The 13,709-nt window shown below is 37.0% G+C and overlaps 2 long non-coding RNA genes across 3 annotated transcripts in view; one reads left to right on the top strand and one right to left on the bottom strand.

Moving 5' to 3' along the window:
- Window positions 1-1,058: 1,058 nt before the first annotated feature.
- LOC102774086 overlaps window positions 1,059-13,709 on the bottom strand; it is a 54,840-nt gene continuing 42,189 nt past the window's right edge. For both annotated transcript variants that reach the window (XR_001513329.1, XR_001513328.1), the window contains 2 exons: window positions 13,631-13,678; window positions 1,059-1,145 (listed from right to left, as the gene is read on the bottom strand). This is a non-coding gene — a long non-coding RNA (uncharacterized LOC102774086). The remainder of the gene's footprint in view (window positions 1,146-13,630; window positions 13,679-13,709) is intronic.
- The window catches only part of LOC102774375, a 50,200-nt gene continuing 42,104 nt past the window's right edge, over window positions 5,614-13,709 (top strand). Inside the window, exon 1 of the long non-coding RNA XR_435506.2 lies at window positions 5,614-5,693. This is a non-coding gene — a long non-coding RNA (uncharacterized LOC102774375). The remainder of the gene's footprint in view (window positions 5,694-13,709) is intronic.

Below are 13,709 nucleotides of genomic sequence, written 5' to 3'. Positions count from 1 at the left end.
TGTATTTGATGAAGGGATTTTGAATGTTGAATATGTTGGAATGGAACAGGAATGGAATATGAGGAAACATTTGGAGATTTATGTTACTTTGAGACAGTCACTTGTCTCCTATACATAGAACAAAGCAGAAAGTCAGAAACATTTCCCACTTCCTGCTCCCCATTCTGTTCCCATTTCAACCATACTTTCGTACCCCTTCCAGCACTTGTTCCCACCCAATGTCAGAGGTCTGTCCTTTGAACAAGATTCAGCTGTCCACTAGGTGAAAGAGTTGGAAAGCCAGCAGGCCATAATGATGTCACTGCAAATAACAGAGATATTTTCACATTATTATGGGAGGAAAGTCCAGTGTAATATACAGATAAAAATGGACTTTCCTAAGAAACAAGAGTTGGAGAAGGAGTGAAAGAAAGATTTTGAGGTGTGCAAGGCCTTTCCTTCCTTTTTAAATGAACTGGTAAGGTCATTTCTTCCTTTTTAAAAATATTTTTTATTATTTCAGAGAGGAAGGGAGTGGAAGAGAGAGATAGAAACATCAATGATGAGAGAGAATCACTGATTGGCTGCCTCCTGAACACTCCCAACTGGGGACTGAGCCCACATCCCGGGCATGTGTCCTTGACCAGAATTGAACCGTGACCTCCTGGTTCATAGGTCGATGCTCAACCACTGAGTCACGCCAGACGGGCAGGTCATTCCTATTTTTAACATTATATGTTGGGCCATTTGGAAAAAATACATTCAGTGACATAATGCAGTAATCTTGGCATTATTAATTAGAATAATAATTTCCATGGCTTAAGGATTATTTATATAATGGTTTTGTTTAAGTTCTGGGTTTTTCAATGCTTTCTGAAAAAAGAAATAGATTTGTATATTACCTTAACACAAGTCTGCTTGAAAGCAATTCTAACACCCTTCAAATAACCTTTTAAAATATTACTCATGAATCTAGGCACTTCATAAAATGTTTCCTGTTTTTCATTTCCCTAAGGCTAAAGTGACACAATTATTAGCTTTTGATAGAGTTAAACAATAACCACCTATGCTTACCTCTGTGAAGAATGGAAAACAAATATACTTTGAAGCGTTGTAACAGTTGAAAAGATTCCCATACTTCAGCTCTTTCTTATTTTCCTTTTTTCCTGGAAGAGCACAAAAGAATTAAAAACTAAATTTCTAAATACATTTTTTCTCTATTTCAGTGCAGAATGTTAACATTATCATACTTTCTAATGGGGACCCTTTTTGATTCTGTATAGTGGTTACAATGTGCTAGGTAACATTCTAAATGCTGGGGATGTTCCAGAAAACAAAACACCAAAATCCCTGCCATCATGGAGTTTGCAGTCCAGTGGGAGGAGACAGAAGAGGACCAATATTTATAAATATAGAATGTGGTGATAAATGATAAGGAGAAAATTAAGGCAGGAAGAGACTAGGGAGTGTCAGTGGGGTTGGGCAGGGGTTGTGATTTCGGATAGGATGGCCAGAGAAGGGCTCTTGAGAAGATGACATTTAAGGAAAGATGTGAAGGACGTAGAGGAGGAGGCCATGTTTTACGTAACAGCAGGCCAAAGTGGAGTCAGTCAAGGGTAGAGTACTGAGAAATGAGAAGTAAGAGGTGGCCAGTCTGGGAGTCTATCATAAGAACTTTGGCTTTTATGCCATTACATTAAATGGCATTATAAGTATAAAATGAGAAGCCATTATAGGTATGTCTGCATCTGCTTGTCTCTCAAGATTTGTTCACCACTCTTGTCCATCCAGTTCTCTGACCCGGGGAAGCTGAACTGTATTTTCCTGTTTCTCCTCATCATCAATCACATTTCTTCCTTTTGACTACCTTCCCCCTCTTTCAATAATCCATGTGTCCCTCCTGCCAGGGAAGCAGAGACCAGATGCCTGTGTTTCTCAGCAGGTCTCAACAGCGGACCTGAGCTTGCCTGTGTCAGTGCTAGGAACCTACTAAAATGCAGATTCCTTGGCCTCACTCAATTCCATCAGGATTGCTGGGATTGGGGTCCAAGAATCTGCATGTTTAAACACTTCCTAGGTCAGTTCTTTCTTTCTTTCTTTCTTAATATATTTTATTGATTTTTTTACAGAGAGGAAGGGAGAGAGAGTTAGAAACATTGATGAAAGAGAAACATCAATCAGCTGCCTCCTGCACACTCCCTACTGGGGATGTCCCCGCAACCAAGGCACATGCCCTTGACCAGAATCGAACCTGGGACCCTTCAGTACAAAAGCCAGTTCTCTATCCACTGAGCCAAACCGGTTAGGGCCCTACGTCAGCTCTTTCTTAATGTGAGGCTTAAACATTACAATCCTAGATCATAGTAACAGCAGCCTTCTGATGGGTATCCAATAAATTGTACTCATTTTTTTTTCTTAGCTCCAAATACAGAAACTTAGAAATATTTGGTTTGGCTCTACTATATTTTGACTATTATCATCTGCTAAATTGGTTTATCTTTATTCAATGCTTATAAAATACTTTATTTTGTGAAATATTTCATCATTAAGTATATCCATAAGAACCATTTTTCACACTCCTCATCCACTTGTGTCTTATGAGACTTGATAACTGGTTTCCAAATTTATAAACTGTGAAAGAATTATCTGTGATGTCTATGTATTTTTGTTTAAGAGCACTGATTTTATTTTTATTTAAATTCTAATTTTCCCAAGATGAATCATTTTCAACGTTATATTTGAATTAGAAATAAAGGTACTCTAAAGTTACTTATAAATGTCATATACATTTTCAACTGTTCAAGTTGGCAGCACTGAACTTTGAAAACCTTCAGAGTTATGGAAGGAAAATGCGTCTGTGGCTTAGACTGTTGCAGAATCTGTGGCGAGGAATCCACATTTCCCAGTAGTTTGTACAGCGTTGCTCTCACATTACGCCCAGTCTTCTGTGAAGAGACACTAGATTGATGTTTCCCAGAGTATTTCTGTTACAGACTCCAGAGTTCGATGCTTTTAAACAAATACTGTCCTTTCATTTTTTTTTGCATATTTCATAGGTTAATTTCCTTGTACCAAAATTTGCTATTTTAAGATACTGAGGCCCCCCAAAAAACTTTCAGAAATAAAGAACAAGGGAGGCACTGCCATGTACTAAGCAGATAATAATAAATATCTACCTGAGTAGCTGAATCTAATCCCTCTGAAGACTGGTTCATTTGGCCTCTTACTAATAATTTAAAATTCTTTCCTAGCAGAGAGAGGGTGTGGTATTTTGATTGAGGGAGCTGCATAATGGATTTGGCTGAGACCAAAGGTTAAACTTGCCTTTTAAGCTGGAAAGGATCAGATGGAGTCTTTATGGCCCATTCTGGCTGGACTGTGTTCACAACGAATACTCAAACGCATGCATTTCCTCTCAAATATTAGGGTTTGCAGCTGCTGGTTAAAAATACATCCAAATGGATACCAAAAGCTGGAGCAAATAGTCCATACATTTTAAGGATATGAGAAGAAAGGCTTGTGAATCTTTTAAATATATGTTTTATTGATATTTTTACAGAGAGGAAGGGAGAGGGATAGAGAGTTAGAAACATCGATGAGAGAGAAACATTAATCAGCTGCCTCCTGCACACCCCCTACTAGGGATGTGCCCGCAACCAAGGTACATGCCCTTGACCAGAATCGAACCTGGGACCCTTGAGTCCGCAGGCTGATGCTCTATCCACTGAGCCAAACCAGTTAGGGCAGTGAATCTTTTAATAATTACGTTGCACGTAACAAAATGTCTTACAATAAAAGAAATTCCTGCAGAATTTCTGTTTCTCTATGCCTTTGGTTAAATTGTTTAAGTCAATGTGTTTAACATGAGTGCATTTTTCAGAAAGATAAATTTCCCACTTTTAAAAAATAATTGCACATTTTTGTTAGTAAAAGGGCATATAAAAGCTCTAAATATTAGATGTACTAAATGGTAGATGAAGATTAATCTACACAAAAAGAAAGAACATTTTCTATTATGCACCTCAAGAGGCTTTGTTTACGTTACTTTACATTGTTATATAAGGATTATATTGGATTTTGGAAATCCTAAGTCTGAAAAGAGCCCTGAAAGTTATTTAATTCAGGAACTCTATAGTCAACAACAATGCTAATAATATAGCTAAGCTTTTTGTGCATTTACCAGCTGCTGGGCACTGTTTTAAAAAGCTTCACCTATGTGATCTGAGTGAACCGTTAGGACATAAATATTAACTTCATTTGACAGATAAGGGAACTGAGACACAAACTGTTTAACAGATCTGCCTGAAGTCAGCACTGGCACGTGGAAGAGTCGGCACAAGAGCTGAAGAAACACTTGTGAAATGATCCCAGCCAGTTCTACCCATGAAAAGTGTACACAGCTGTTGAGAGTGTGATTTGAAGGTGCCAGAAGGTCTAACCAAATACATCGCCTTCAACAGTTTACAACACTGTTTTAAATTCCCACCAATAGAGAGTGCTTTGTATGAAGACAATGCCTTCAAAAGGCTGTATCTTTAAAAATATTATCTAAGAATTGCCCATTAATGATAGCAAGACAAAGTTGACACATTTTAGGGAGATCTGGATGATAAAAGGAGAAAACAAAAGAGTTGTTGAAGGCAAATACCACAATATCCATACACTCTTGGTTAACCTTGGCAAGTGGAGGGGTGGTAAAGACAAAATTCACCCCCTTGGCTTCAGCTATAGATGGAAATTATCCATTTTCAGCTGCCTTCTCATTTGGGAGATAGAACCATACCAGATAGTTAAAACTTTACTATTTGCAATGGTAAAACTCGGCTAACAGCACAAATTATGTATATTTTCCTCACCACTTCCCTTTTTTAACAAAGATTCCTATTAGATGTCTCACATATGAATCCTAATTCATGAAATTGGATATATGAAATTTCCAATATATATGTGAGAATGCATAGACCCTAAGCATTGTCCAAAGATTTCATCATATTCTCATAAGTATATATGAACCCACAAAACAGCACAAACTGAACCTAGCCCATCTGCACTTCTTACATATTCTCTAAAATTAGTGTCTGCTTTAACAGCTAAGAGAGCATATAAGTGTTTCGAATTATGTACCCTAATGAGTATCCAGGGCTACATTCATGCTGATATTTTAGATAGCCAAATATGGTATGCAAAATGACCACGACCAGGATAACATTACATGCCACAGGCTTGCTATCATTATCTTTCACATTTTTTACTGTGTTTCTGCAACAATGGATGCAACTATTCAGGATTGGAGCTTTAAGTAAATAATATGCCACGGGGAAGTGAGACAGGCATGTGGATAAAAGTTCTTGGGTTAGGCAATTGGAATGAATAGTCAATTAATAAAAAATGCTTTTCAAAATGAACATACTGATCTGACATTCTCACTGAGCTATTAGCAGGTTCATTTGAGTTCTTAAAAAATTTTCTTTACTCTGTGTTTAACAACAAATGTGGGCCAATTGCTGAGTTAATTGAAAAGGATTGTTTTCTTGTTGCCAAGAAACGGCACTTTCTTACATTATGCAGGCTATTATGTGCACAGATCAAGCCTCCTGATTTTTCTTTGAGGGTTTAAGAATATAGGCTGCTCTGATTTAGTTCTGTCTGGAAGAGAGAAGCGCAAATCAAGAACACTCTCAGGGGTGCTGTGTTGTTCCATTTCCATTTACCAGGTAAGATTTGGATTTGAAAGTACTACCTTGTTCCTCATGCCTAACTTTTCCTAAATCACTTACATGCTTTTATGTTGAGTGAATGAGTAGATCTAAATGAGGCTTTACTTGGGAGAATTTAGAATCATTCTAAGTTGATTTTTTTTTTCCTAGCTGAATGTTCTGAGGGAAAAAAAGTGTAAAGATCATAATAGACGTCCGTGAAACTGGCTGGAGAGTTTTTTTCTTCTTGATTTCAGAGTAGTAAATACATGCAAAGCAAGAAGCTGTGAGTGTGTTTAGAGTTGAAATAGCAAATCATTGCCATGGGAGCAAATGTTATTTCTATTTGGAGCAAAAATTTCAAATCTTGTCTGACTAGTTCCAACTGAGAAATGAGCTTTATATCTGTTAACTTCTTAAGGAAAATATGTTTATCTTATGTAGAGCTACATCACATGTCTCTCTTTTCTTAAAAAAAAAAACTGTATTTATCTCTGTTGGCTATTTTCTTTATGATTTTTGCCTTAAAGATGAAGATAAATCAGGGTCCTTGTATTTGGATAGTGCTGGGTCCTTGTACTCTGTTCATGAAGTTTACACCTTACCTAGAAACAAATACACAGTTCCCACAAAAATGGTAATAAGTCACACCAGGTATACACACAGACAAAAAGTCACTCTTCTTCCTCAGGAAGGAAAATAGCATTTCTTGACTCAGTTAGTTACTCCTGGGCTCACCAACGCAGGGCTCATTCTATCTAGGTAATAATGTGGGGCAAGTGCTTGAGAAGGACTTTGTGAGATGTTTGCTGAATCAAATCATCCTCCCACTCTTAGTAGTTCCTCCTCACATAGGCTTAGGTTGAACTCTGCAACCCCATGAAGCTACACTTACAACATCACACAATTTATAGACTGTCTGTTGAAAACAAGTGTTTTCCAATTTGCAGAGGAACCTAGTTGAGTGCTGTTATTGGCCCTTTCTTTCAGTCATATTTTACCTCTTCTCTTCCTTGATTCTGGGTTTCGTAGGAATATATTTCCTTTACAGGGAAGAGCATCAAAATGGATACAAGTCAGGTCAAATACTTGTTGTCTCATTAGGCAAGTTTCCATTCGTTCAGAGTTTGAAGAAACATGAGTATAAATATGGCCTGAGTAATACGAATCCTGGTTGAAGCTGGAAAGAAATTACAGCATGCCTTTACCTGATAAATGATTTGGGTTTTCCACAATGCACCAATGCTCTGGTAAGCAAACTATTATGTGAAATAATGTCGATGAAGTAATAGTTGAATATGACTTGCAATCCATCTATTTATTTTTAATTTGTTAAATTGGAGTCTTTAACTCCTATATATTTTTTAATTAACTGAAAGAATCACAGTATCATCAGCTATCACAAATCCAATATTTACATAGCAGTAACATTGAAGCAGCCCATTTAAATAAGTGCACGGTTTTAGTTATGAATACCTGGTGTGACTTAGTACCATTTTGGTTGGAACTTTGTATTTCTTTCCAGGTAAGGTATAATTAAACAATTCTGTTCTGGTTTACATTCCTTTCTTTACCTTGTCAAAAGTGTTCTTTGCCCTGAAAATATACTTTGATATTATTGGTACTATGGTGCTTAAAATATCTATGCTGGTAAACTTTTTGCTTAGTCATTTTTGCAATTATTGGAGCAAAGTGGCAGGTGAATATGTGGGACAGGTGGAGTGGAGCAAAAGTCAGACTGATACAATATCTTATAGGTAGATTTCTGAACAGACCTAGCACACCATTTCTTCTGTGTCATGTTAACTAACTATAAAGGAAATATTTAATAGTGAACAAAATCTTGACTTTATCTGATAACTATTTTTAATTAAACAAATATTAGGTATTTGTTGAAATATTGATTTGCTTCTCTGTGGATTAAAAATTATGCAAAAATAATGATGTCCATTTAGGTTAGTATGAAAATCAGTCTATAAAATTTTCGTTCAACCTTAATTAAGAAGATACCGAATTGCACTGATTTAGATCTCAGTGACTGAAATACCATGAAATGTTAGACTTGTAAGGTCACTTATTGATTATTGAATCTAATGGCTCTGAAACTTTATTTTGAGGAGACCTATAACAATGGTGAGTGTGTAAAGGTGGGGGGAGATGGTTAAATGGTGATGTAGGAAAATAAACTATTTCAAACAGCCCATACTTTTTGAGTTTGTCTGCAAGAACACAGCCAGAGTATTTCCTTTGTGGAAATAAAGGTGCATTATATTAATAGGAATGTTCTCATCTATAATTCAAGAAACCGAGAGGAATAGAAGATTGATTTGCCATATCTTAGAAGGTTTTAGACAGTCAACGGCTGCCCCCAACCCCCAGCACATGCTCCCCCTCCCCCCGGTCTGTGTCCATTGGTTATGCTCAGATGCATGCATACAAGTCCTTTGGTTGATCTCTTACCACATTTCTTTCACTGTTGTAGAATTATTTTAGGGATCTTTACTAAGTAGCTTAGCAATTTTTTTTAACATCACCTATTTTTTTTAAATTGGTATTATTTTATGGTACAACTCTTCAACATCATATCAAAGATTTCTAAAAACTTTGTACTTTTGATTGCTATTTTTCCCATACTCTTTTGATATGAAATTTACCTAACTTTAGGGAGTTCAGAATAATATATAAAATAATACTTTCTTACTCTCTTCTTAACTAAAATGGACTTTCTAATGTTAGGTCATTTGTCATGGAGAAGATATACACAAGATATTTTAGTAATTTTAATTCTGTTGTTTATTTATACACAGTCAGCACCAAACTTTATCTTGCTCTTAAGCCACGAGGGACATTATTTCCTTTTGTCCTTAACATTTTTGTCCATGTAGGATTTTTAACTCCTCAACAGCAATGATATGATTTTTTAAAAAAATTATTCTGGTAAGTTCCTTTTTCTACATTTGTGTGGGGAAGGGAAAATTTTTCCCTCTTTTCATTCTTACTTATGCTAGCTAGTCTAATAATAAAATGAGATGAGACAGATTTAGAGAAGAACATAGCCAAACTTAATTATGTATGTACATATGGGGGTTCCATAAAAATATGGGGCAGTTGAGGCTTATCTGCCATCTTGAGCTAAGGAGAAAAGTGGGGGTTAGTGGTTTGGGACTTCAAAGGGGAGGAAGTCAATTTACATGGAGATGGAAAAGCAAATGTTTGGTAAATACATGTTTGCTGGGCCATCTTTAACAATGGGACCCAGAGAGGACCCTGATCAAATGGGCCTTGCTAGGTTCCTCCCTGTCTATCACACTTAGTTCATATTAAACTACAGTTATCTGTGATGATAGCTCCCTTCCTGGTGCAGGTCCTGCATCTAAGTTCTTTTAGGCAGTTAGGGGGGAGATGAAAGGTTCTTCTTGAGCCTTTCCTTTCTTAAAAGTAACCAGCTTAAGACAATTAAGATCTCCCCAAAGGCACATGTTGAGGTGGTAAACTATGCCCCTCTCCCTCATTTATCTATAAGTATTTCTAAAACCTGAAGATGTAATCTTTCTCCTGTTCCTTCTTTTTGGACAGTTGTTCTCGGTTTTGGAATGTCTGAAATTTTTATTTTTCGGTTGCAACCACACGGTTGGGTACTTCTGGTGTCCAGTGGGTAGAGGACAGGGATGCTGCTAACCATCCTACAATGCACAGGACAGCCCCACACAAAGAAGCATCAGATTCCAAACGTCAATAATGCCGAGATTGAGAAACTCAGCTTCACAGGCCTCATATACTGTATCATGGCCAACTGCATGATTACGTGTTAGAATTTTTGTTTTAGAACATCCTGAAATCTCATATGCCTTCATTCCTTTTGTTTATAATTTTGGCCTATAGGATCACACCTAATTTTTAATTGACCTTTCTGGAATCTGCCTATATAAAGTCTAGGAATCATGATCTTACTGGATTTTCCAGTAATCCCATCTTTGATTGTTATCAGTACCAAAATGACAATGGTCGCATTATCTTTAAGCTCATGTCACGTCATAATTACTAAGTAACCGTTAGTCTAAATGACTCATAGTATTTCCCTCATTGCTTTTACTTGTGGCTAAGGAAGGGCTCATTAGGACAAGACAATACTATCATGTTTAATTACTGTGCTCCTGATTTCATGTCCAAACTCACTCTTCAACAATCATTTGTTTATTCTAGAGCTATTTATTCAACACCTATCATATTCCAGAAACCGTGTTATGCTGGGAATTTAGCAGTGACTAAGACAGAAACCTATTTTTTGTAGTGATTGCATTCTAGTGGAAAGCAGAAGATCCCAAATCCCGTTCCTTCAACCATTTTTCATCCTGGTCTATTATATGCTCAAAACGAAACAAAGCAGCAGAATCTGGTGCATTATAAATAGTTGCAAAAGCTTGTTGTTGTTGTTTTTCCCATGTAAACCCTCTATTTTTGATGGAATGCTCAAAACCTTTTCATTGATTTCTTTTTTTTTTTAATCCACACCCAAGGATCTTTTTCCATTGATTTTCAGAGAGAATGAAAGGGAAGCAGGAGGAGGAGGAGGAGGAGGAGGAGGAGCAGGAGAAGAGAGCTATGTGAGAGAGACATATCAACTGGTTGCCCCCTGCATGTGACCCCACCAGGGGTGGGGAGCAAACCTGCAATCGAGTTATGTGCCCTTGACCAGATAATGAACCTGTGACCCTTTGGTCCATGGGCTGATGCTCTAACCACTTAGCAAAACTTGCCAGGACTTCATTTATTTTTAACCTTCTCTTTTTGGCAGCTGTCTCTATTCTTAACTTGCTCAGTGTGCATTCTAGAGAAGACTGACTTCGAGGTAAATTTTGAATGAAGGAAAACAGAATGTTTGATGAATTAAAATGATGTTGGTATGAAAAGTGTCTGGCAGTTAGGGAGAAAAAGACTTAGAAGTAAAGATGGAAAATTGTGAGAGGAAGAGACCAATTGTGCCTGAAATCTATTTCATTTGCTAAGTCAAAGAAAAAGGGAAAAGGAAAGAGAAGAAAGGGAAAAGAAATAACAAAAATAAGGAAAGAATATTTCCAGTTTAACTGTACCTCTAAGTAATTCTTTTCCTCTGCTGGATTTTTCTGTCTCTGTTGAATTCTTCAGAATTCCTTACTTATTTTATCATTTACTCCTCAATAGTTAGGTAGTAAATTGGTCAATATTGGCCAATTTCATACTATCCAACCTAATATATGTATTATAAAAAACAAAACTTCTTTTCTCAAACATAATTTTATATGATAAAAGTCTGACATAACTTAATAATGCTGAAATGTAAATGTAGTGGCTGTTTAAAAGAATTATAAAAAGACACCACTAGAAAAATAGTTTAGTCATTAAGAGCCTTGAGCAGAGGTCAACAAACTATTCTGCAGGCCAAATCCAGCCTACCACACGGTGGTGTACAACCCATAGGGTAAGAATTGTTTTTACATTTTTTAAATGTTGAAAAACAATAAAAGAAGAATACTTCATGACATGAAAAATATATGAAATTCAAATTTCAGTGTCCATGAATAAAGTTTTTTTAAGACTAAACCAAGCTCATTCATTTACATATTGTCTTAGGCTGCTTTCCTTCTGCAAAGACAGAGTTGAGTATTAACACAAACTTTATGGCATAAAATACTTATTACTTGTCCCTTTGCAGTTGACCACCCATGTCCTAGAGTCAACCTTTTACATTCAAACACCAATGCAACCACTTCCTAGTCTGTGATTTAAGTAAGGTACTTAACCTTCGTGAGCTTCAGTTTACACGTTTTAAACTAGGCATACTTATAATACCTTACCAGATAATTATGAGTGTCTGGTACATCATAAGTACTCTATAAATGTTACTGTAATTATTAATATTCTTCCAGGGTGCCATTGTAAATTATTGGGGAAAAAATCTACAGAAGCTCATAGCTTGGTCAGTGGGGCTCAGTGATTGAGCATGGACCTATGAACCATGAGATCACTGTTAGATCTGGGTCAGGGCACATGCCTGGGTTGCAGGCTAGATCCCCAGTGTGGGGTAAGCAGGAGGCAGCCGATCAATGATTCCCTCTCATCACTGATGGTTCTATCTCTCTCTCTCCTTTCCTCTCTGCAATAAATCAATAAATATTGATAGAAACATCGATGAGAGAGAAACACTCCCTATTGGGGATCGAGCCCACAACCTGAGCATGTGCCCTGACTGAGAATCAAACCGGTCACCTCTTGGTTCATGGGTTGAAGCTCAACCACTGAGCCACACCGGCCAGGCACAATAATCAATTTTTGAATATATTTATTATATGTAGAATCATTTGTTCTATTACAATCCAGTTCAGTAAAGAAATTGCTACCCTTAGGTTTATATTTTTCTAATTTTAAAACTATATTTTAACCTATTTTTCTAATCTTAAAACTATATTTTAACCTAAAGTGTAGTCACTTATGCATATAGATGCATATATATGTGTGTATGTGAAAAATTTATTTATATTCCAATATTTATATCTGTTGTGTGTGTGTGTGTGTGTATACATAAACATATATATACATATATATATATATATATATTAAAAGCTCATGAAGCTCAGATGGGCAACAATTGCTCCGTCATCATTTAATGATATAACAACAGTGCCAGCGTTCTGTGGACTTAATATTAAATGCAACCACTTGCTCATTTGTTCATATAAATGATTATACTATTTACATCTCACTCATGCCACATGGGCCATTTCAAGTTAAAAATATTAAAGTTTCTAAATGTGCAAGTGTTAAGCTGCAAAGTAGGAGCTGTTTTCTCCCTGGGATAATGAACATCTGCTGAAACAATTTGTCCAACAGAGCAGTTGCTTCTGCTGGCTCTTTTTTTTTTTTTTTTTTTAAAAGAGAGCTCCGCCCCATTTTCCAAAATCTCTACTGTCATTGGACTTTCCTTGGACCTTATCAAGAATGGCCCCTGTGTATGCCCAGCTGGCATGGCTCAGTGGTTGAGGGTCGACCTATGAACAAGGAGATCATAGTTCGATTCCCAGTCAGGGCACATGCCCAGGTTTCAGACTCAATCCCCAGTAGGTGCTGTGCAGGAGGTGGCCAATCAATGACTCTCTCATCATTTATGCTCCTATCTCTCTTCTCCTCTCCCTTCCTCTCTGAAATCAATACACACACACACACACACACACACACACATACATACAGTGGCTCTTTTTTTTTTTTTTTTTTTAAGAAATGGAAAAAGGATCATTGTTTAACTTCAACTCTCCTCATCTTCTACACCAAGAAACAGTTTCTCTTAGGACTAGATAGTTCTAGGATTTAGAAAAATAAAGGGGCTTCAACTTTGTATTTATTTTTTCCTCTTTTCAAGTAAGGGTAAGTCGAATCTTACTTTGAGTGTCATACTCTTTATGTTCCCTTCTAATTTGAATCCTGTTTGAAAGACCACAGGCTTTTCTACACAACTTACGATTTCCGCAGGGAACTGAGCCCTACAGCACCTTCTGAGAGAGGCTGGGAAGGTGGGGTAGTGGTTTATCACACAGCAGAAAATGGGTCAAGTTTTAAATTCAAAAGGCTTTTCAGGGAATAGCTCAGATCTATTACTTTCTGTGTGCAAAGTCAGAGGGGTCTGGAGGGAAGATGATCCAAAGTCTTGAAAATGAAATAAGATGCTCCCCACACTAAAATCCACCAGCATCCTAGAGATAATGGGTGGTTAAATAGCACCACTGATAAACTTCAAGTCCAGGATTTATCAGCCAGGTCACCTCTCCAGCTTTTCTCCATTGGTTTCCCCCAGGGAAAGCAGAAGAGAGGACACTTCAAGCACTTAGCTTTACAATGTGTACTTAAGAAGTCAGTGGGTAGTAACTATTAGAGTTCTCTGGGCAAAGCAGCTTCAATGAAAGGTGCTTCTTTTGTTTCCTCACTTTGAAGTAGAGCTTCTGGCCCTTGGGGGATTAAACCATGAGTCACATCTGAAATGAGGAAGGAAAAGTGTTGTCAAAT

This window comes from Myotis davidii, unplaced genomic scaffold, assembly GCF_000327345.1.
Source record: "Myotis davidii unplaced genomic scaffold, ASM32734v1 scaffold370, whole genome shotgun sequence".
Taxonomy (NCBI): Eukaryota; Metazoa; Chordata; class Mammalia; order Chiroptera; family Vespertilionidae; genus Myotis; species Myotis davidii.
This window is presented reverse-complemented; position numbering and strand designations above follow the sequence as displayed.